Raw genomic sequence first — 21920 nt, 5'->3', positions numbered from 1 at the left:
GATAGCTTAGAAGTAAAAGTATTTTTTTGATTTCTTTCTTTGTGCTTACCCCTTCTATTCCCTCCTTTTCTCACTTACTTACGACCCAGCTCTCCAACCAAAACAAGAGTGGCCATTCGTATACGTTTCGGTTTGTTTGCTTACCCTATCTACAGCCCAAGAATTGCTCAGTCCCCACTTTCAACCCCCTATAAGTGATACCCAATATGGTAGACAAATTATATTGTTACAAGCAAACAACTAACCAGATGTAAAATAGAAATTGATGGCATCAGTATTAAACAAGTAATGGAAATAAAATACCTGGGAATTACACTGTCCAGCTATAGAGACCTGAACAAAGAAGTGAGAGATCACGTACAAAAAGCAAATAGACTGGGTGCCTTAATAACACTCTATGGCGAAACACACACATTAACACTGTGATAAAGTCAAGAATTTATAAAGCCAGTGTAAGATCAATAATGACGTTCTGAAGCTATTTTCTTGTGGCATTTTAAAGTAATTACTATTTAAATGGGAATAAGCCACATAATTTCAATTTTAAATTCAACAAATAAACAAAATTTGTTTAATTACTAATGTTTGTATTTTGAAAACGATTTCCGAAGTGGAAATTGAAACGTCAATAAACGTACTTTAACCTTTAATTGTGGCTTATTCCCATTTAAATAGTAATTACATTCTAAATATTTGAACGGAAGGTTACGGCACCGTTTTAATACCTACACCACCAGGTTCTTTAACCAAAAATGTATTCTTAGTGAACGAGCCGTCTAGAATTTTATCATCATCATCATCATATCATCATCATCATCATCATCATCATCATCATCATCATTCTGGCTTTACAACGCTGCGTGGGCCTTTCTCCGCCAAGCACGTATTCCCATATTTCTCATGTCTTCATCGATGTTATTAAGGAACCTTGTTGTGGGTCTTCCGCTTCTTCTCTGACTAGTGGGTCGATCAAGTAGCGTTTTTCTATATGGGTCATTTTGTTCCATATGCATTACATGCCCTCTTCACCTCAGATGTCCTATCTTAATATGTTTATTAGGCTCCTGGTATATTCTATAAAGTTTGAAGTTTTATCGCCTTCTCCACACTCCATTGTCATTCACTGCTCCATAGATTCGCCTTAGTACTTTTCTTTCGAAACATCCTAACATGTTTTCATTATTTTTTGTTAGAGTCCAGGTCTCTGAACCATATGTTAGGACTGGGCGTATTATTGTTTTGTAGTGTTAAATTTTTGTATTTCTCAATATATTAGTGGATTTAACGGAGGAGATTGAGCCCAAAATAGCATCTGTTGGCCGTGCAAATTCAGCGGTTTATCTCTGCGGCAGTATTATTTTCAGTGTTAAGGAGCGCTCCCAGGTATACTAATTCGTTTACAATAACAATTGATCGTAGGATTTGTGGTTGCTTGCTTATTTTCATATACTTTATTTTTTTGGTGTTTATTATTAAACCCATTTTTATGACTGATTCTTTTTTTATTTTAGAATTTAGAATCTATTATCATATACTATAAAAGTTGGAGTTGACTGATTTTTAGCGTTTTTTTAAATAAATAAAATTTCTATTAATAAATATATTTTTCGATTCTATTGAAACAAATACTTCAAACAAATATTTATATATAACAGTAAACGCCACTAACACTAATTATCTCTACAGTTTTCTAGCAACAAAAATAAATATCATTACCGTCACTGACCAGATAAGAGGCGTTTTGAAAGAAAAAGCTAATTAGATGTTTGAATCATCCTCCCAGCATGGAGCATTGTACTTCTCAAGGTAAACGCAAATCACCTGTCTCAAACTATAACACCTGGTCATAATAACGTATGTACCTATAACGATGCTTGTATTTTAAAATTATTGATGTATAATTTTTTATTTGTACGAATTATTAAGTGCGCATATAAAATGCAGATAATTAGTAAATGTAAAAATATTGTACGAATTATATAGTCTTCCAATAGAGACTTCAAAATTCTGATAGTTGGTAGCGGCGTTATTGTTGAAGCTACTTTTGTCAAAGTTTCTATCATTTGTATCATCATCACTATGCATGGTTATAGCGTATAAAAAATGGGTGTTAATTTCGGACAAAGTTCCCCGCATTTAACAAACAGTCAACTCTGTAATACTAAGTAACAACTAAGTAAGATCTTTCAGAAACATCACCATTGTCCGTGACAGTGTAAAGCAGAATTCGAGGTAGTCAATTTTACGTCTCTCACAAGAACTGTGCCTTTTACAGACTAGAACTGTAACAATTATATTTGCTTATAAGGGGGCTAAAAGGGAGGACTGAACAATCACTGGGTTTGGAAATAGGGTAAGCAAAAAATTGAAACGTTTGCGAATGGCTGCTCGTGCTTTGGTAGGAGAGCAAGGTTGTGGATCAGGATTCTTTTTTTATTGGGAGGAGGGGACTGAGAGAACTAACTATGAAAAAGAAAGCAAAAAATACTTACATAGATGCCCTGGGCAAATACTATACAAGAAGATTTCTAAACTATTTAAATTAGGACTCCGCTTAAAAAATCCTCCTGCTGCTTAGAAAGAAAGGTTTATCTTTCCTAAAAATTTTAAGGGTGACTATCTTTTTAAAGAAATAATTTTTTAAAACTCCCAGTTTAAAGGGAAAAATTACATATTTATTTTTATTGTACATGAACAGTTATTATAAAAAATATTTTAAATCTATTAAAAAACATTACATTAAACCTTCTAAAAAACAGATTTTAAAACTATGGTTATGTACCAAATGACAGAAAAAATGTACCAACTGTCATATATCGAAATGAAACTTCTAATTTTTTCTAATTTATTAATTAATTACCAAACGTTAATTTTATTTAAAAAAAAAACTAAAATATGACAATTAGCTGATACATAAAACTAATATTTATTTATAAACTTTTTAAAATCAGGTAATTATCCAAAATCAAAAATTTTATTTTATTCACGATAAATGTTTATTTAGAAAAATTTAACAAAACTACATGCTTCACTGGCTGGTTATTTCTTAAAAAAGTTTGTTACCTTACATTGTCCCATAACTTCAAACAATCACACCTTGACCTTTGGAAGACTCAAAATGGATGGAGACTGGACAAATCCTGGGAGAAATCAAATCAAATACCAAAACTGGACTTCAGGTTATCCTGGATAAGAGCAATATGTGATTCTTCAAACTCGGCTGCTTATTTTTCACTTAAAACCATGTAAGCTTTCTTCGCTCTCAGACGCTGTTATCAAATGCCTTGTCACAGGATACAGCTTACAACAAACGGTGATTAACTCGATTACAAAGATTGCCACATGGAATTTTGACCTCAAATCACCTTCTTCTCACTTCTTCTTCTTTAAGTTCCATCTTCTATCGAAGGTTGGATATCATCATGGCTATGTTGACTGCCGCTCTAAAAAATTCTCCACTACTACATTCAAACCATTCCCTTAAGTTTTTAAGTCAGGATATTCTTCGACTTCCCACATTTCGCTTTCCTCGGATTTTGCCTTGCATAATAAGTTGTAATAATGCGTATTTTTGCCCTCTCATCACATGTCCTAAGTACTCAAGTTTTCGTCTTTTGATAGTTAATATTATTTCCGCCCCATTTCCTATCATTCTAGTTACTTCCACGTTTGACATTCTTTGAATCCATGATATTCGTAGAATTCTTTTGTAACACCAAAATTCAAAGGCGGCCAACTCATTCAGATGGACTTGTTTTAGTGTCCACGCTTCCAAGCCATAAAGAAGAGTCGAGAACATGTAACATCGAAGCATTCTCAGGCGTAGTTCTAACCTTATATCCCGACAACAAAGAAACTTTTTAAGTTTAAAAAATGATGCACGTGCTATTTCAATGCGTGTCCTAATTTCTTTGGTTTGGTCTACATCTGATGTTATCCATGTTTCTAAATATTTATAGTTATTAACACTCTCAATTGCAGTATCTTCAATAGTGAATTGGATATTTGCATGTGCAGATTTAGTTATGATCATGCATTTAGTTTTCTTTAAATTTATCTTCAGTTCATACTCATGACAGCGTTCATTACGGTTCTCACTACACACATTAAATTTAAAAGAGAAAACTTTACCGGTTTTTCCAAAATTTCACGAAAACAAACCTTCTTCGTCAGACTCTCATATTGTTCTTCTTTGACTACTAACATCGAAGTCTCGATGACCAAATTCGGACTTGCATAATGAAAGCGACCGTATATTACGGAGCTCCATCGCTAAATGACTTCATGCTCAAAAATCAGTATAAGCATAAACCGACAGATTCTTGTTTATTTCCTGCGTAAATATCTAGGCGGAACCAAGATCAGGCGAAAGAGCAATTTGAGTTAGTATAAACAGACTAAAAATGTTTATATTATCAATCTCAGAGATGAAAAGATTAAGAATCTTTTTCGGTGTTTTCTGATATAAGGAGTGAAACGAAAATGCTACAGAACTGAGCAAATTTTGCTTCAGGCCTACACTAGTACAAAATTCAACTGACTCAGAAACTGAATAGAATTGTTGAGTTTGTGAGAAGCGTTAAATTTAAATTAAATATTAAATTTGACAAATATTAATAGACCTGCGGTATACTCATTCAATCGTCAGATCTGTCATTAGAACTGTTTTTTATTTTATTTTAGTGTATTATCAAGACATAGTTTTTTTATTTAGCTGTATATATGTTTTAAAGAAAATTTATGACGCACCATTAATATTTGACAGAAAATAAATCTTATTCTTTCCTTTGTGACTGTATGAAAGAGAACAACAGTTACAAAGAGAACAACAGTTCAATTCTGCAGCATTTGGCGAAATAGTTTGTATAAATTTTCTACAATTGAACAAACCATAGCCCTGTTAAAATAAAGACGCCCATGAATCAACAGCAAAGATAGCATACGATACTTTGACAGAAGCTCTAAACATTGGATCTGGTGGAATTTACTTCCTTGATTCTCGTTGAAGCGTTGGCTTTGTCTGAAATATCTGCAACTTTATTAAAAAGCGGTCGAACGGTACATTTTGCCTTGAAATTACGATTAGACATACAAATAAATTAAATACCAAATTGCAATATCGTCAAAAATAGCGCAATGGCGAAGATTTTACATGTGTGCAAATTAACCGATTGGGACGAATGTACATTGGCCCACAAGAAGTCATAACAGGTACTGAACAGAACTTTAAAAGATATTCGTAACAATCAAAAACATTTTTTGGTGGAGCCATGATTCTATTGTCAGACTGTTTCTTATTTAATTATTATTCCTTAATTCCTTATTCCTTAATTAACTGCTACAGATGAATTAAACGTATGCCTACATCATCTAATTGACAACCCACATGCGAGTGTTTTTGCAACAAGGTTAAAGTGAATTGTTTTGTCGAAGCAGTTAGATATTGGAAATGGTAAAGTCGCTATTGAAACCTCGACTGGAGGCATTTCAATACCCAGAGATTTCTGTTACTTAACAGACTCGAAGGAGGAGCTTAGTAAACTTTCAGACTTTATTTAATTCTAAAGCGGTACGAAATTTGCCAGGTCCGCTAGTTAATAAATATTTTCATTGTAACAGCCCGTTCACATGGTACGCATTCGAATTTTCGTTCGAATCGATAAAAATTTCGAATTGCTCACTGGCTTATAGTTTTAAATGGGCGCGTTCAAACGATTCGATCGTATATCGCGCTCGGAAATTTAACCGAATACGTCCAAATTTATATTTGATTTTACTAGGATGAGATAAAAAATTAGAATTAAACGTCAGTGGTGATTTTATCTATATGTGCAACTTCACACCATACGAATTTTACCGACCTAATCGGATACCGATAAAATCGTAAATAAGGAAATTTATTAATTGTAGTGTAATAATACGAGATGGCTAAAGTGGACTTCAAAGTTTTATTTAATTTATAAAGTTTATTCAACAATACATTTCCCAGATATTCTCAACACCTTTTTTTTTGATATTTTTGGCGTTTTACATATCAATACATCGTAAAAAAGGTATTGTTATCCAATATTATTTACAGTTGCTATAAACTTAATAGGGCCTTGGCTAAAAATATTTGGTTCGATAGTATTTCGTTTCGAATAAATTATCGGATGTGCATGCCGTTTGAATGGTCTATCTGGATTCGATTAAAACATAGCTTCGACAGAATTATCGTACATGTCGTCTAAACAGACTGTAAGTGTAAGTGTTCGATCTTTACCAGATTTACTGAAAATCGTTTAGCCAAATTAATTGTTAATCTTTAAATTGCGACTAAAAATGATGTAGGATTCAAATGGAAAATTATTAAAATTATTTAGGGATTTAACTGTTGCTGAAGAACAGCTTTACGTCAACATTAATAACTAAATATTCCTACAATGCATTATCTCACGTCAAACACGCATATCTTGCAGAATATTTGCTTTTTTGTGTTGTAATATAGTAGTAGATATGTTGTAAGAACACTCAAAATTGTACCTTGCCGTGACTTTTTAAAAAGTAAACAAAACGAAGTAATCAACCGAAAGCCAGATAACTGTAATACGACGAGGAAGTGATATCTAGCTCTGTTAATGTTGCTGGCCAGCCAGCCCGACAATAGATAATAATATCTACGTTTCATTTTCAACGGTTTACTACAAAACCACAATATAACGGGAGTCTTCACGTAAAAAATATTAAATGTTCTAAACATTTTTGTAAATATTTACTTCTTCGGATTTTTATAGTCTACAAAATTAATTAAACAGGAAAAAAGAATGATGTAATGGTTTAAATTTACAATTAGCCGAAAGTTAGTGCCTGTACATGCTTTAGAAGTAACGACAGATAAATGTTTTTTAGAAAAGTTTATAAGATTTCGTGAGGTTGTGTTAAAACAATATTAATAAAAATTATAAATAATTGATATTATTATGAATTAATATAGATTGCTACAAAATATTATGCAAAGGGAAAACAGCAGAAGAATTTCGATTTTACTCATCACTAGACTTCGGCAAATATGCATATTGCATATTTTGCATATTGTGCATATTTTATGCAAATATTTCATATTTTGGCATATTTGTATAAAAGTTTGCATAAAGTGCATAAAAGTTCAGATTTTTATACAGTATTTGAAAATTTTTAAACATACCAATTTATTTCAATTCCTGTATAAAATTTTGTAGTCATTTTAATCAAGAAATGATCTAAGTACGTAATCTCTACAGGTACAAAACATTTACAATTTCAAAGAAGATCAATTTAAATAGCCCTCAGCATTCTTAGAAAGTCTCGGTCACTGAGGCATTCAGTTATTGGATAATCGCTAAGGGTTCGCTCATTTGCATTTTATGATCTAATCCCCAAATCTATCTACAATTTATTGTATCTTAACAGCAGGTAAACGGCTAATTGTTTTGTTCCTAATTTAGGGATTTTCCAAAATCTTCCAGTTTATTGAATTAGGTACCTAAACATTTCTAATTTGATGCTCAGATTTGTAAATCATTTTTGTTTTGATATTTAAAGCGTAAACACTCGTTGTGCGTAACAAAAAGGAAGATTGTGATTTTATAATGCCTAAAACAACCAGTGCTTCAACTTGGATTAAACCTTATAAAGAGCTGTCTATGGACATGGGAAAAATCTACTGTTCAGTCTGTGGCAAAATTGTAAGTATCTAATATTTTCTATTAAATATCTAATATTTCATACATACAGGGTGTTTCCAAATGACACTTACAACGTTTGACTGTAGATACTTCTCGAAAAATTGAACAAAACGATATAGTTAATGAGGGGTCAAACTTATTTACTTTTCGAGATACAGGGTGTTAAAATTAAAAAAAATTAAATTCTTTTAGTTAATAACAACAATAACTTTAAAACCAATAAACGTATTTACTTGAAATTTAGTACTCGTAGATTGTTTTTAAATGAAAAATAGCTTCCTTTAGTGAGAAAAAATTGTCCATGGTACAATACAATGGTGTGTATTTAGAAAAATTTTTCACCTTTACTTTTTTTTATGAAGTCAGCTATTCTAAAACACAATTATTTTTATTGTAATTGAATTACCAAAAAAAAACTTTTGTTGAATTTTAAAATAAGTTATATGATGTACTAATGGTTAGTAACAAAAACTAATTTGTGGATTAATACTGCATTTAAAACACTTAGCGAGTGTTTTTTTTTCCAAACCAGTTATTTGATTAACCAAAAACACCTTGTATATTTTTATATTTTAAAGGTTCGGTTAAAATAAAGGTTTTTATTTTTATTTATAGATAGCATGTGAGAAGAAATTTCAGATAGACCAACATGTGAGAACTGCTTCACACATTGCAAAAAAAGGAAAAATAGGAGGAAAACATCAAACTTCAATGGCTAAATGTTTCCAATCTACTTCAAAAAAATTAGATGAGCAAGAAACTTTTAATGAAGACTTGTGTCGCGCATTAGTGTCTGCAAACATACCGCTTTCAAAATTAGCAAATGTAAATTTTAGTTCGTTTCTAAAAAAATATTGCAAACTTAATGTTCCAAGTGATCGGTCTCTAAGAAGAAATAATGTGAACGGGCTATACTCGTCGGTGTTAATTAATATTAAGAAAGAAATTGCAGATAATTATTTTTACATATCTGTAGACGAAACCACTGATTCCTCAGGAAATTATATTGCTCATTTATTGATTGGTGTTCTTAAAGAAGATACCTTACCAAAATCTCATCTTATTTCATGCCAGCAACTTGAGAAATCAAATGCTTTAACAATTTCGCGTTTTATACAAGAAACATTAGCAACTTTTTTTCTTCCGACAACTATTCCTTCTAATAAATTACTGCTTATTTTATCGGATTCTGCTCCTTATATGGTGAAAGCAGGACAAAATTTAAAAATATTTTTCCCAGATTTAATACATGTTACTTGTGTAGCGCATGGATTAAACAGAGTTGCAGAGGAAATACGAAAAAAGTTTCCTCTTTTAAATACCATGATATCCAGTGTCAAAAAAGTATTTCTTAAATCTCCTATAAGAATTCAACTTTATAAAGAAATGCTACCTAACATTCCTCTTCCACCACAACCTATTTTAACGCGATGGGGAACATGGTTAGAAGCAGCTAATTATTATGCAGATCATTTTGTTGAAATAAAGAACATAATTGATACGTTAACAGATGAAAGTTCCCAATCTCTTTTGGATTCTAAACAAACTTTTCAGAGTAACTTGCTTCAACAAGAACTTTCATTTATAAAATCAAATTTTAGTTTTGTTCAAAAAACAATTACTCAGTTAGAATCACCAAAACTGTCATTGTTCGAAAGTACAGCATTAATAAAAGAATTTGCGTCATGTTGTCGGAACGTTAGAGGTAATATTGGAAAAGATATTTTAAAAAAATTTGAAGCTACTATGGAAAAAAATAAAGGTTACCATATTCTTTCTGAAGTAGTCAGTGTTCTAGCTGGAAATATTTCGGAAACAATTAATTTAGAACCAAATGTTTTGGTTAGTTTGAAAAATGCTCCCGTTACATCAGTTGATGTTGAACGAAGTTTTTCCATATATAAATATATGTACTCAGACAGAAGCCACAAGTTTTTGTTAGAAAATTTTGAACACCACTTGGTCATTTATTGTTACCATAATTCTAAATAAGTTTATTCATACTTAAAAATGATGTAGTTACTTAAAATAAATGTAAATCTTAATGAATAGTAGGAACTATTTAATTATGTACACTTTTTTTTTTAAATAAAATTGTTACTATTTTACGATTTTTTTATTTATTTGTATGCATATTTTGTAAAATATTTGCATATTTTCGGGTAAACACGTGCATATTTATGCGCATATTTTCTACATTTTTATTTGCATATTTGCCGAAGTCTACTCATCACCATCATCATTCAATGTATTATCGTCCGCTGTTTGGGATTTTTTGGGCTGTTTGTTGCCAGTTTATAACAATAATTATGGTGTAAATAATAGTAATTACTATTTAAATGGGAATAAGCCACAATTAAAGGTTAAAGTACGTTTATTGACGTTTCAATTTCCACTTCGGAAATTTTCGGAAACGATTTCCGAAGTGGAAATTAAAAGAAACGCTCATGAAATGAAATGATTGACCTAACACTGAGAGGTAGGGTAAGAAACAAGGAGATGCATTAAAAATCAACGATGGATGATGATCGAACCCATAACAAGATTTCAATGGAGATAGGCGAGACATATGAGTGACACAATTGCAAGATGAAACATAAATAGGAAAGATTCTGGAATAAAGGCCAAGGATTAATAAATGCTGTCAAGGCAGACCTTCCACCCGCTGATTAGATAGCAATAAAACAATCTCGACGAATTGTGGGTTGCAACAGAACAAGTTAAAAATACGTGAAAAAACTATCTCCAAATATGAACGCAAACAAAGGCTGTATAATGATATAATAGTTACTAATGTCAGCAAAGTAATCAAACGAGCCTGGGATTATGAGCCAGGATAACGAAATCAGCGAGAAAAGTAAAAAGTGACAAAAAAAATAAACCATTTCAAGTAATTTTCTCTTTCCATTTGTCACGAGTTTTCCAAATTTGCCCAAAAAGATATAACTACAAAAAATAAGAAAAAAAACATTGCTATTTTTTAAGTTAATAGTAAAGCAAATTCTTCTAGAAACTTCTGCGTTCATAGCTAAACAATATTTCCATAAAAAATTGCTATTATCTATTAGAATTATCAAGCAATGGTAGATGTCAATTTGGCCCGCATATGTTCCCACCTATTAATTATATTTTACAATGAACACAAAAGATGTAAGTAATCATACCAAAAGCTTTTTATACAAACTACCCACATAATCGCAAGAATTAATTTTTTATTTCAAAGTGATCAGTGAAAGTATTTGGAAACTTTAAAACAATTTTTGAGTATGAATTAGATATAAATGAAATGTTTTATGGAAATTCATTATCGGTTACCTAATACTGACGAAATTAGTCAACAACAAATCTATAGTTTGTTAGTAAATTGTGTTCATATTAATCCTAATCATGCCCAGTATTTGGTACCAGTACTATTTTATTTAGCTATTAGGAAATTTGGAATTAATTTTAAATTGAAGCAAAATAACAACCAACAAGCTACTTCTCAAGACTCCAACAAGCTACCTCAATGTATATTAGTTATGTCTAGCTTAAAGATTTACGTACTGTATAAACAATCCAAATACTTTAGTTTTGGCCTACTAAGTTCTAAACCTTTTTTCTTAAGACCTTGTCTCCAATGTTCCAGTTTTCTTCTGAATATCTTTCAGTATTTCCTAATACCATTAAATCATCAGTATAGATCAAGCTTTGGTTTTCGCATCAATTTGTATTTTCATTGTAGCTTACTTCTAAATATTGTGTATGAGCATTCTGTATCGGGAGTCTATCCTGCAGTTGTTCATAGCTCTCTATATTGCCGAAAGTTCTATGGAGTCGAATGCCTTTTCATAATCAACGAAGCCAATATATAAGTTCAAGTGATATTCATTGGTTTTCTCTATTAGAATTCTGACTGTAAGAAGATGATCAGCTGTACTGTAACCTTTTCGGAATCCTGCCTGCTCTACCGGTTGATAGCTATCGACCTTCGACGTTAACCTGTTAGTTATTACTCTCATTAACAATTTGTACATTTGGGACAGCAAGGAGATTGGCCTATAGTTCTTGAGATCTCCCCTGTCTCCCTTTTTGAAGAGAAGTATTTTCAAACTGTCATTCCAATCATCTGGGACTTCTCCTCTGTGAAGACATTCGTTGAAAAGTTTTTTCAATTCTTCGAGAATAATTTTATTCTCCTCCTTCAACATTTCTACAAGTATTCCGTCTGGACCCAGAGCATTATTTTTCTTTAGTTGTACTATAGCTTGTTTTATTTCGAAGGATTCTATGTTAGGGAGTATTTCTGAGTTGACATTCGTTATCTTTTCCTTTGCAGTGTTATCTAAGTTCTTGTTTAAGGAATATAAATGTCTGAATAACTTTTAGGATTGGTTTCGTTCTTTTCTCTTATTTCTTTTCCATCTTTATCCTTTAGTGAGATTATTATAGGCTTTCATATTCCTATATCCGAAAACCAAAGCTATACCAATCAACAAAGGAGTTCGCCAGGGAGATGTTATCTCACCAAAGCTATTCACACTTGGACTTTAAGACGTGTTCAAAGATATAAACTGGGCAGATAAGGGAGTAAATGTTAAAGGAAGAAAACTGAGTCATTTAAGATACGCTAATGACATTGTAATATTCGCTACAAGTTTCGAAGAGCTACATACCATGATGACGAAACTATTTCAAGCTTCGGAAAAAGTAGGTCTTAAGATGAACTTGGAAAAAACAAAAATAATGACAAATACACAGAACATTCCAGAAATAACATTGAACGACATAAATTTAGAAACAGTAAGCGAATACATCTACCTGGGACAGATAATGAAAATTAACAAAGAAAATCAAACTGCCGAAATTACCAGAAGAATAAGGTTAGCATGGACAGGATTTGGAAAACTGAGTTGGATCTTGAAAAGCACTAAAATAGAACAGTATTTGAAAACCAGAATTTACGATCAGTGTATCCTCGCTATACTCACGTATGGTTCACAGACGTGGATACTCACCAAGTCCAATATGGATAAAATAGTAAAAGCACAAAGAGCGATGGAAAAATCAATGCTCGGGGTGAGACTTATAGACAAAAAAACAAACAAATGGATTAGAAGCAAAACCAAAGTAAAAAACGCAGTAGAACATGCTGCCAATTTAAAATGGAGTTTCGCAGGAGACAATGCTCGACTAAAGGATAAGAGATGGAACCACGAAATACAACAATGGAGGCCATGGTTAGGAAAGAGAAGCAGAGGAAGACTTCAAATTAGATGGCTGATGACATTAAGCAGATCGGAGGAAAAAACTGGAAGCAAGTGGCGCAAAATAGAAGACACTGGATTGATTTGGTGGAGGCCTATGTCCAAAGTTGGATTAAATAAGGCTGAAGAAGAATAAGATAGATCAAGCACCATGGAATGTTACCGTGTAGTTTCACTGTTATCTGATTCAACACTAATGAGAATAGATAAGGACTAAGTCCGGAGCTCTAGTGCAATCCTAATTGTACATGAAATTTATCAGTCTGTTCCATACCTGTGCTAACACTTACTGTCAATACCTTCTCCTATAATCTGCATATATTTACCAGAATCTCTCTGGGAACTATATCAAATGCTTTCTCAAAATCAATGAATAACATATGAGCATTTGTTTCTTTATTCCTGCCTTTTAATGAAAATTGCATCTGTTTTGATTTGCCTTGCATAAAACCATATTGTTTATCGAAACTTCGGCTAATCATATGATTTTCAAGATCATAATGATCAAATTTCATGATCGAAGATCATATAATCGAAATGAGTTTTTAAAATATACTGTTAAAGTAAATAAGCTTTTTCTTTTACCACATTGCTGCTCCCATCTACTTATTTTAAACTAATATGCCTTTTACATGCCTTGAAATAAAACCTTATATGAATATAACTAGCATAAAATCGACGTAATGAAGACTTGTTATGAGATCGAAGTTCCGCTAGCTGGCATCCTTGAACTTGAGCAAAATTTATATAGGAACGAAGGTGCATACTAAAACAACGTCTGCACATGGTAAGACTTTAAATACTATTGTATTCATAATGTGACAGAAGACATATTTGACCGCAATTTTTTTAATGGTGTCTCTCATTGAATGCTGTTACTGAAAGTGTCACTCGATTTGTTTTATAGTTAACATCGAGACAGGAGGTTTAGTAATAGATGGGCATAGAAATTTGCTATTTCTTTTCTAAAAATTAGGAGCACTGTATCACTGAAAATTTTCACCGATTTAAAAAGTAAATATTGTTCTGAAGCTATTATCAATACGAAAAATAGTTTGTTTTTCTGAAGTATGCAAATGTTTCTTCATTATTTCTTTAACGATTTTCCTCTTTAACATATCCACAGAAAGTGTAACGCATATTCTACTATAATTATTGAAGTCTGTTGTGTTGTCCTTTTTTTGGTATCAAGTAGGCCATTTTTTATTTCTTTGGTAAATTTCCCTCAAATAAGCATTTTTTAAATATTTGTTTTAATTCTTGTAATAAGGCCGTCGGCATTTCTATGAAATACCAGAAGAAAACGCCAAGAAAATCCCGGGAAAAGATATATTAATCTTTATAGGAGATTTCAACATCCAAATAGGTAAAGAAAATTGCTCCAGAGAGGTTGCAGGTACAAACTTAATACATTGCACAACAAACAATAATAGAGCAAGACTGAAAGATGTAGCAGCGGCATTAAACATGGACATAAGTAGGTCCAGATATAAACACAAAGACATGCACAAAATAACATGGATAGGATCAGGAAGTCTGGAAGGAAATCAAATATACCATGTACTGATTAAAAAGACACACAAACAATCGATAAATAACGTTAGATCTCACAGAGGGGCCAACATAGATTCGAACCATATGCTAGTGATTACAAAATGTAAAATAAAAACAACTAAGAATGAAAGGCAAAAAGCACAGAGAAAATGGGACGTAGGTAAATTGAAAGAGAAAGATGTAAGAAGAGGATTTGTACAAGAAGTAAATACAGAAATGCAGTTCAAAGAACAATAAATTGAGGAACAGTGTAAAAAAATCAAATAAGGAATAAACAATGCAGCAGAGAAAGTGGTTGACAAAACGCAAAATAAAAGAAGATTTAATTGGTGTGATGATGAGTGCAAATTAGCGGTGGAAGAAAAGAATAAAACAAGATTGAAATGATTAAGCACAATCAAAAAAGAGGAACGAGAAAAATACAACGATCAAAGGTAAAAGACAAAGACATTATTTACATCAAAAAAAATTAAAAAGTAGAAGAAATTATAAACGAGATAGAAACAGAAGGTGAAAGACACAACTAAAAACCATACAGACAGATTTATTAGCTAATACAGAACATATGGGGCAAAGAAATAATACCCGAAGAATGGAAGGAGGGAATTATAGTGACAATCCCAAAACAAGGAGACCATAGGATATGCAAAAACTACCGCGCAATAAATTTACTGAATGTAACATAAAATAGTGACTGGTATAATTGGAGACAGACTAACAATATATACAGAACAAATCATAGGGGATTTGTTCTGTATATATTGGGTTGGAGGATTACCAGTACGGTTTTTGTTTTACCAGAGGCAAGGCTGTATTTTGTCTCCTCTAATCTTCAATCTGTACTCTGAAAGAATATTTATCGAAGCTGTGCACAAAACCGAAAAAGGTATTCTACTAAATGGTTACCGGCTAAACAACATCAGATATGCAGATGACACCATAGTATTTGCAGACAACTTAGAAGACCTACAAGTTCTTATGAACAAAATCACGTAATACAGTCAAAAATATGGACTCAATATAAACGTTAAGAAGACAAAGCTTATGACGATTAGCAAGGAAAGGATAACAGAAGGTCAACTCTATATCAACCAATCCCCTGTAGAAAGAGTGACGCACTACAACTACCTCGGCACCATAATAAATGAAGAATGGACCAACAACCAGGAGATTAGAGCACGCATCGAAAAAGCTAGATCCCCTTCCATCGGATATGGGCCTTCTTCAAGAGCCACAACCTCTCTCTTGATACAAAAGTAAGAATGCTACGATGCTACGTCTTCTCAGTCCTTTTTTATGATGTTAAATTGTGGACCTTAAACGAAGAAATGTGCAGAAAACTGGAAGCATTTGAGATGTGGCTATATCGGAGAATACTTAAGATCCCGTGGACTGACCGAGTCACAAATCAGGAGGTACTCAGAAGAATGAACAAGAACCGAGTGGTACTGACCACTATCAAATCTCGAAAGTTACAATTCTTCGGACATATTATGTGAAATAAATCCAGTTATGCTCTTCTTCAAGCCATTCTGCAAGAAAAAAATATTTGGAAAATGAGGTCCAGGAGAAAGAAGATCTTGGTTAAAGAACCTCAGAATTTGGTTCAATACAACATATGTGCAGCTTTTTCGCGGTAGTGCAGATAAGATAAGCAATCCAACGTTCGTAACGAATAGGCACATCAAGAAGAAGAAAATGACGGAGAAACACATCTACTTTTCCTAGACTTTAAACAGGCGCTTGACGACGGAAGAGACAGAACAGAAATATTAAAAATAAAAAATGGAGTAAGACAAGGAGATGCGTTCCCGACGGTACTATTTACTCTAATGCTAGACAAGATAATAAAAAAGCTGTCAAACGCAGCAACTGTAAACAAGAATCCAGTACAAATAATAGGATATGCGGACGATATAACCATAGTAGTAACAGATAAAAAGGCATAGAAAACGAAGCCAAACTGAGAGGACTGAAAATAAAACAAAATACATGAACATAAGCAAGAAAAAGAAGACAAAAATGACAGAACTGACAATAGATGCACACCGTTTCGAAGAGGTTGAAACAGTCAAATATTTGGGAGTACTAGTCAACAGAAGAAATAAAAGTGTAGGCATGAAAAGAAGAGTTCAAGCGGGAAATATGGCGTTTTATAGATATAAAAAAAGATTTAGAGATAAGAAGATAAGCTGAAACACAAAAATTAAAATCTACAAAATGACCATAAGACCAATAGTAGTATATGCTGCAGAAACATTTACAATAACAGCAAGAGAAGAAAAGCAATTGAAAGTTTTTGAGAGCAAGATTATCAGAAAAATACTGGGACCAAAGAGGGAAAACAAAGTAGATGGAAGACAATGGTGGACGAATCACGAAATACAAGAATGGATGGGTCAAGAGAAGATAGTTAGAGCAATAAAAGCACAAAGAATTAGTTGGTATGGACACATAATGAGAAGAGAGAAGAGCGATCCGTTAAGAGTTATAACGGAATGGATACCACCAGGTAACAGAACCAGAGGAAGACCTACATTGAGATGGAGACAACAAGTGGAAAAGACTTAAGGAGTATGAAAATTAGAAATATAGAAAGGACAATCAAAGAGAGAGAAGAATGGAGAAAAGTAGTGGAAAGAGCGAAATCACACAAAAAACTATAAAACCAAACCTAGAATAAGATGATCCCCGACACAAAAAAGATCTTCAAGTGAAAACAGCTAAAAAAACCTAGAGGGTTAGAGAAAGGTATAAACTACAACATTGCAGGTAACTTCAAGATTGAATCATACACGCTGACAACCTTACATTTTCCCTAAACCCCAAATATTTTTCAAAACCTTTGAACAGTTTAAAAATAGACCAGTCAAATTATTGAAATTCATTTCATATATAAAAAGATTTGAACAGTCAGAAGAAGAAGATTTTGGTCAATTTTTAAGAGATTAAACACATTTTCCAATAATCCAGTAATTTGTTTATTAAATAATAATTAAATTATTTTCTTTTCTCGGTATTCCAACAACAAAAATAAATTTTTCTAAAGGGTAAACGTTCAATTTTACTGGTCTATAAAAAATCATTCAAACATGAGTCACTCAGTACAATTATGGTACTGTACATTGGGTAGCGAATATATTTTTTCGTAGTTATTGTTTATTGTATTATAAAAAAACTGATGAGTTATTCTATCAAAGGCAGCATTCATACAGATCCTGTAACCTTTATGGAAGTAAGACTATTGATTTTATTTGTTATAATTTTTATTTTAAAGTTTAATGTGCCTCTAAACTAAGTTTATATCTCTATAATTCATGTTAATCTATCTTTTTTGTTGCTAATTTCCACAAACTTTAGGCAAGAACTTGTTTTTTAAGGTTTTGTTTATAATTAATTTAAATCGATAATTGTTAGGTTGTTGTGTCTGCGATAGGTATGAAAAGTTTTTTGACTCTAAATGATATTCATCTTTAATAATACATCAGTTATAATAATTTTGACGGTATGTCATGCAGGTGTCAACTTAAATTATTCAAAAATACCCATAGAGAAATAATAAATTAGCTCTGATCAAGCAATAAACATGAAAGAAATCGTATAATGATTATTAAAAACACAGAAAAGAAAGTAATTCCACGATCTTAATAAAGAAAACCAAAACAATGGTAATCAGCAAGGAACTAACTAGCTGTAAATTTGAAAACAATGGCGTTAGTATTGAACAAGTATGTATATATAAAAGAATGTTAATTTATGCGATTACTAGTATAATATAAAGAAGATTTGTTGGCAAACTTGCAACGTAAGTACTAAAGAAAATAGATAAAAGGTAAAATTGGGAGAGAATATACAAGAGCCACGCGACCAATTGTGGTATTACTGTCAAAAGTCCTTGCATTCCAGCCTGATGATAGGCTGACAACAGTGCTACAATTGGTCACATTGCTGCTGTAATGATCCTTTCCTCAGGTAGCTATAGCTTTCTGTGTGGCTGTTTTACAGGATCACCAGTCTGGAATGTAAAATAGTACTGCCATAATTGGTCGCATGGCTCCTGGAAATCTTTTTACAAGTAAATTTGCTCCCTTCTGCTTTTCTTAAGAACGTCTGTGTGTTTAACCCAGTCCAGTCGCGAATGTTTTCCAGCCAGGATATTTGTCGTCTACCAGGACCCTTCTTTCTTTCGATTTTACCCTTCATAATCAGCTGCAACAACTCGTACTTATCATTTCTAAATATATGCCCCAAATATGCTATCTTTCGCCTTTTAATGGTGGTCAAAATTTCTCTGTATCTTCCCAGTCTGTGCAACACCATTTAGTTGCTAATACGATCGGTCTATGGTATCTTCAAAATTCTCCTAAAAAGGCAAATCTCACAAGCTTCTAGTTTCCTCATTAAGTCAACATTAACAGTCCAGGCTTCGACACCATAAAGAAGAATAGAGTGGATATAACATTTTACCATCTGATATCGGATTTACAGATTCAGTCTTTGGTTGCTAAGAAATTTCCTCATCTTCAAAAAGGCTGCTCTTGATTGCTCTATTCTTGAGCGAATTTCTAATTTCGGATTCAAATCTTTCGTAATCTTCTTCTTCTTCACTGGCTTTACAACTCGGGGTGAGTCTTCACTATCGCCCTTCATCCTCTAAGATCTTGCACTTCTATTTTTCATTGTTGTACCCCAATGCTAGATAAATCGGCTTCAACATCAGCCTCCCATCTTTTCCTCGGTCGGCCTACTGATCTTCTACCATCCTGTTTCCCAAAAAACACTTTCTTTAACACTCTGTCATCCTTTGATCGTACCACGTGACCTGCCAATCTTATTCGGTTTGCCTTGATATGTCTAACTATGTTCTCAGTTCCATACAGAGTCACCAATTCAGCATTGCGGCGTCTTTTCCAATCCCCTGTGAATTCATCTCTTTGAGGGCCAAATATTATTCTGAGAACCTTTCTTTCAAATACTAGAAGCTTATTGATTTCCCGCTGGTTGAGAGTCCATGTCCATGTACATCTGACATTCCGGAGTATGAAAACATTCAAGTAGCCACACTTGCTGATAATGCAGCAGTCCTGACAATAGGAGCAACTATAGAAGAATCTACGGTTAACCTACAAAATGTAATTAATGGCATAGAACACATATTAACTTTACTAAAGAGAAAAACAACGGCATTGTTTCTAATAAGAAAACAGAAAAATACCTGGGTTTAAATCTGGACGTCAAACTCAAATAGAAGGAGCATGTTAAAAAGAAAACTAAACAGTTGAAGATAAAGTACAAAAATATGTACTGACTGATAGATAGGTACTCTCAACTTTTTATCCAAAATAAAGTACTGATTTACAAACAGATATTGAAACCCGTGTGGACTTATATCCTACAACTATGGGGCTGTACCAAAAAAAGTAATTATAAAAATTTAGAAACGCTCCAGAGCCGAATTTGAAGAAATATTGTAGGTGCTTCTTGGTATGTTTGGAATGATGATTGTCATCGGGATCTTAAAGTTAAATTATTTTCAAATAAGATTTAGAAAGTGGCCAGGAGACATGAAGAGAGCCTCCATAAGCATCCCAACCATGAAGTACTTCAGATTCTTGCCGACAAACCCCAGATGCGAAGGATCAAGAGGACTAAACCGTTCGAGCTTGTGTAATGTGTAAAGTTGTGCAAAGCTTAGTTAGTGTTGTGTATTGTATCCACAACAAGGACGTGAGCAGTTAGTTAAACGCAACTGCATTGGTTATACAGAAGGACCCTGAAGATACCATGGACAGAAAAAGTCACCAATGAAGAAGTACTGCGAAGGATGAACACAACCGCGGATTTGGTCAACATCGTAAAGGGCCGTAAGCTGCAGTAATTGGGATATATAATGATAAATCAAGGCAAATACGAGCTACTCCAATGCATTTTGCAAGATAAAATGGAAGGAAAGAGTGCCTCAGGACAAAGAAGATGCCCCAGAATCCTGGCTTGCTTTTCTGAGAGCATGGTATAGAAACACGTCAACACAGCTATTCCGTATAGCAACCAACAAAATCATCATAGCCAGAATGATCGCCAACGTTCGGAACGGACAGGCACCCCTAAGAAGAAGTTTCAGCACTGTGCTGTGTAGCCACAACAAAGAAGTGGGCATTTCATGTCAAAAACTAAAAAAGCTGGAATGGACCAGGTGACATCTAGTTTACAAACAATCTTAGGAAAATTAAGATAAAGAAAAAATGCTGATTAATCTTATAGACAAGTTGTATTCTTATTGTTTAAAATAAAAGAAACCTTCCACAGCTATTATTCTTACAGCTTAAACTAAAAAATAGGCCAAAAAATTTTGGGCCAAATTTTAATTCGTGCTATCCAGAAAGAAGATATTTTTAATAAAACTTTCAATGCTTTAAACTAGGAAATTAGAACTGTGTGCAAAATCATATCAAAAATATCACATTGCTTATTAATTGTTTAATTAAAGGTAACCCTTCAACAGTTTTATGCAGTACACATGCACAGTGGTTAAAATTCGTAATAATAGTCCTATCCTTAATACAAAAAACATGCTTTTGTTTAGATTTTTGTAATGTAAACGTGTAAAAAATATAGTGTACAACACGAATTTACTAATAAAATTAATAAAAATGATATCTTTACGTTTGATATTTGACGTTTCTACCACTTTATGTAAAACATTAATATTCTGTGAGTTTTTTTGTACAAAAACTATTTAATAAATAATCTGTTTGATTTTCTTATAGATATAAACAAGGATAGGAGCTTCCCCACTAACGGTAAGTCAAATGTACGTATAAACAAAATTTTAAAAGAATGAATTTTACTTACCTTGGTAAGACTAGAAATAAGATTACGACAATAAAATAAATAAACGAAATAACAAAAACCCTAAATTACTACACACGTTCACAGTACAAACATGACAGTAACAACAATCAAAACAAAAATTATCAAAAAAAAAACAGTACTTCGCGGTACCACTATTAAAATTATCCCTCGCTACGACCGATAGGTCATAGTAGTAATTCCGTTTGAATTTCGCGCGCAACTAGTACTCTAGTACCATCCCCATGTCTCAGCGATCAGTACCGAAGTACGACTTGGACTGGCAGAAGAAGAGTTGTGCCATCCTCGAAGATTGTCACGGGGTCGTTCACCTCCTCGATACCGCGGCTGCAGGTACTTCAAGAGGGGAGTACCGTTACGACTTTACTCCGGTGATCGAATTGTCCAAGTGGGTAATTATTTTTGATCTAGGTGTTGCATTTGAAAAATTACTTGGATAGGCTTGCAGAAACAGCAGGAAAAAGTAGTTTGGGAGTTGATGGATAGATGGAGCCAACGGTCTCTACGCAGTTTGGCGAATTTGTGACTTTACAAGGGGCGGCTGAAA

General features: G+C 33.0%; 1 protein-coding gene across 1 annotated transcript in view; it reads right to left on the bottom strand.

The window, feature by feature from the left end:
• Positions 1-21660, bottom strand: part of Np (serine protease notopleural) — a 133751-nt gene extending 112091 nt beyond the window's left edge. Inside the window, exon 1 of the mRNA XM_072535708.1 lies at positions 21356-21660. The gene's annotated coding sequence lies outside the window, so the exon portion shown is untranslated. The remainder of the gene's footprint in view (positions 1-21355) is intronic.
• Between the last annotated feature and the right edge of the window lie 260 nt (positions 21661-21920).

The sequence above is a fragment of the Diabrotica undecimpunctata genome, chromosome 6 (assembly GCF_040954645.1).
Source record: "Diabrotica undecimpunctata isolate CICGRU chromosome 6, icDiaUnde3, whole genome shotgun sequence".
NCBI lineage: Eukaryota > Metazoa > Arthropoda > Insecta > Coleoptera > Chrysomelidae > Diabrotica > Diabrotica undecimpunctata.
Note: the sequence above shows the minus strand (reverse complement) of the source record. Positions and strands in the feature narration are given on the sequence as shown.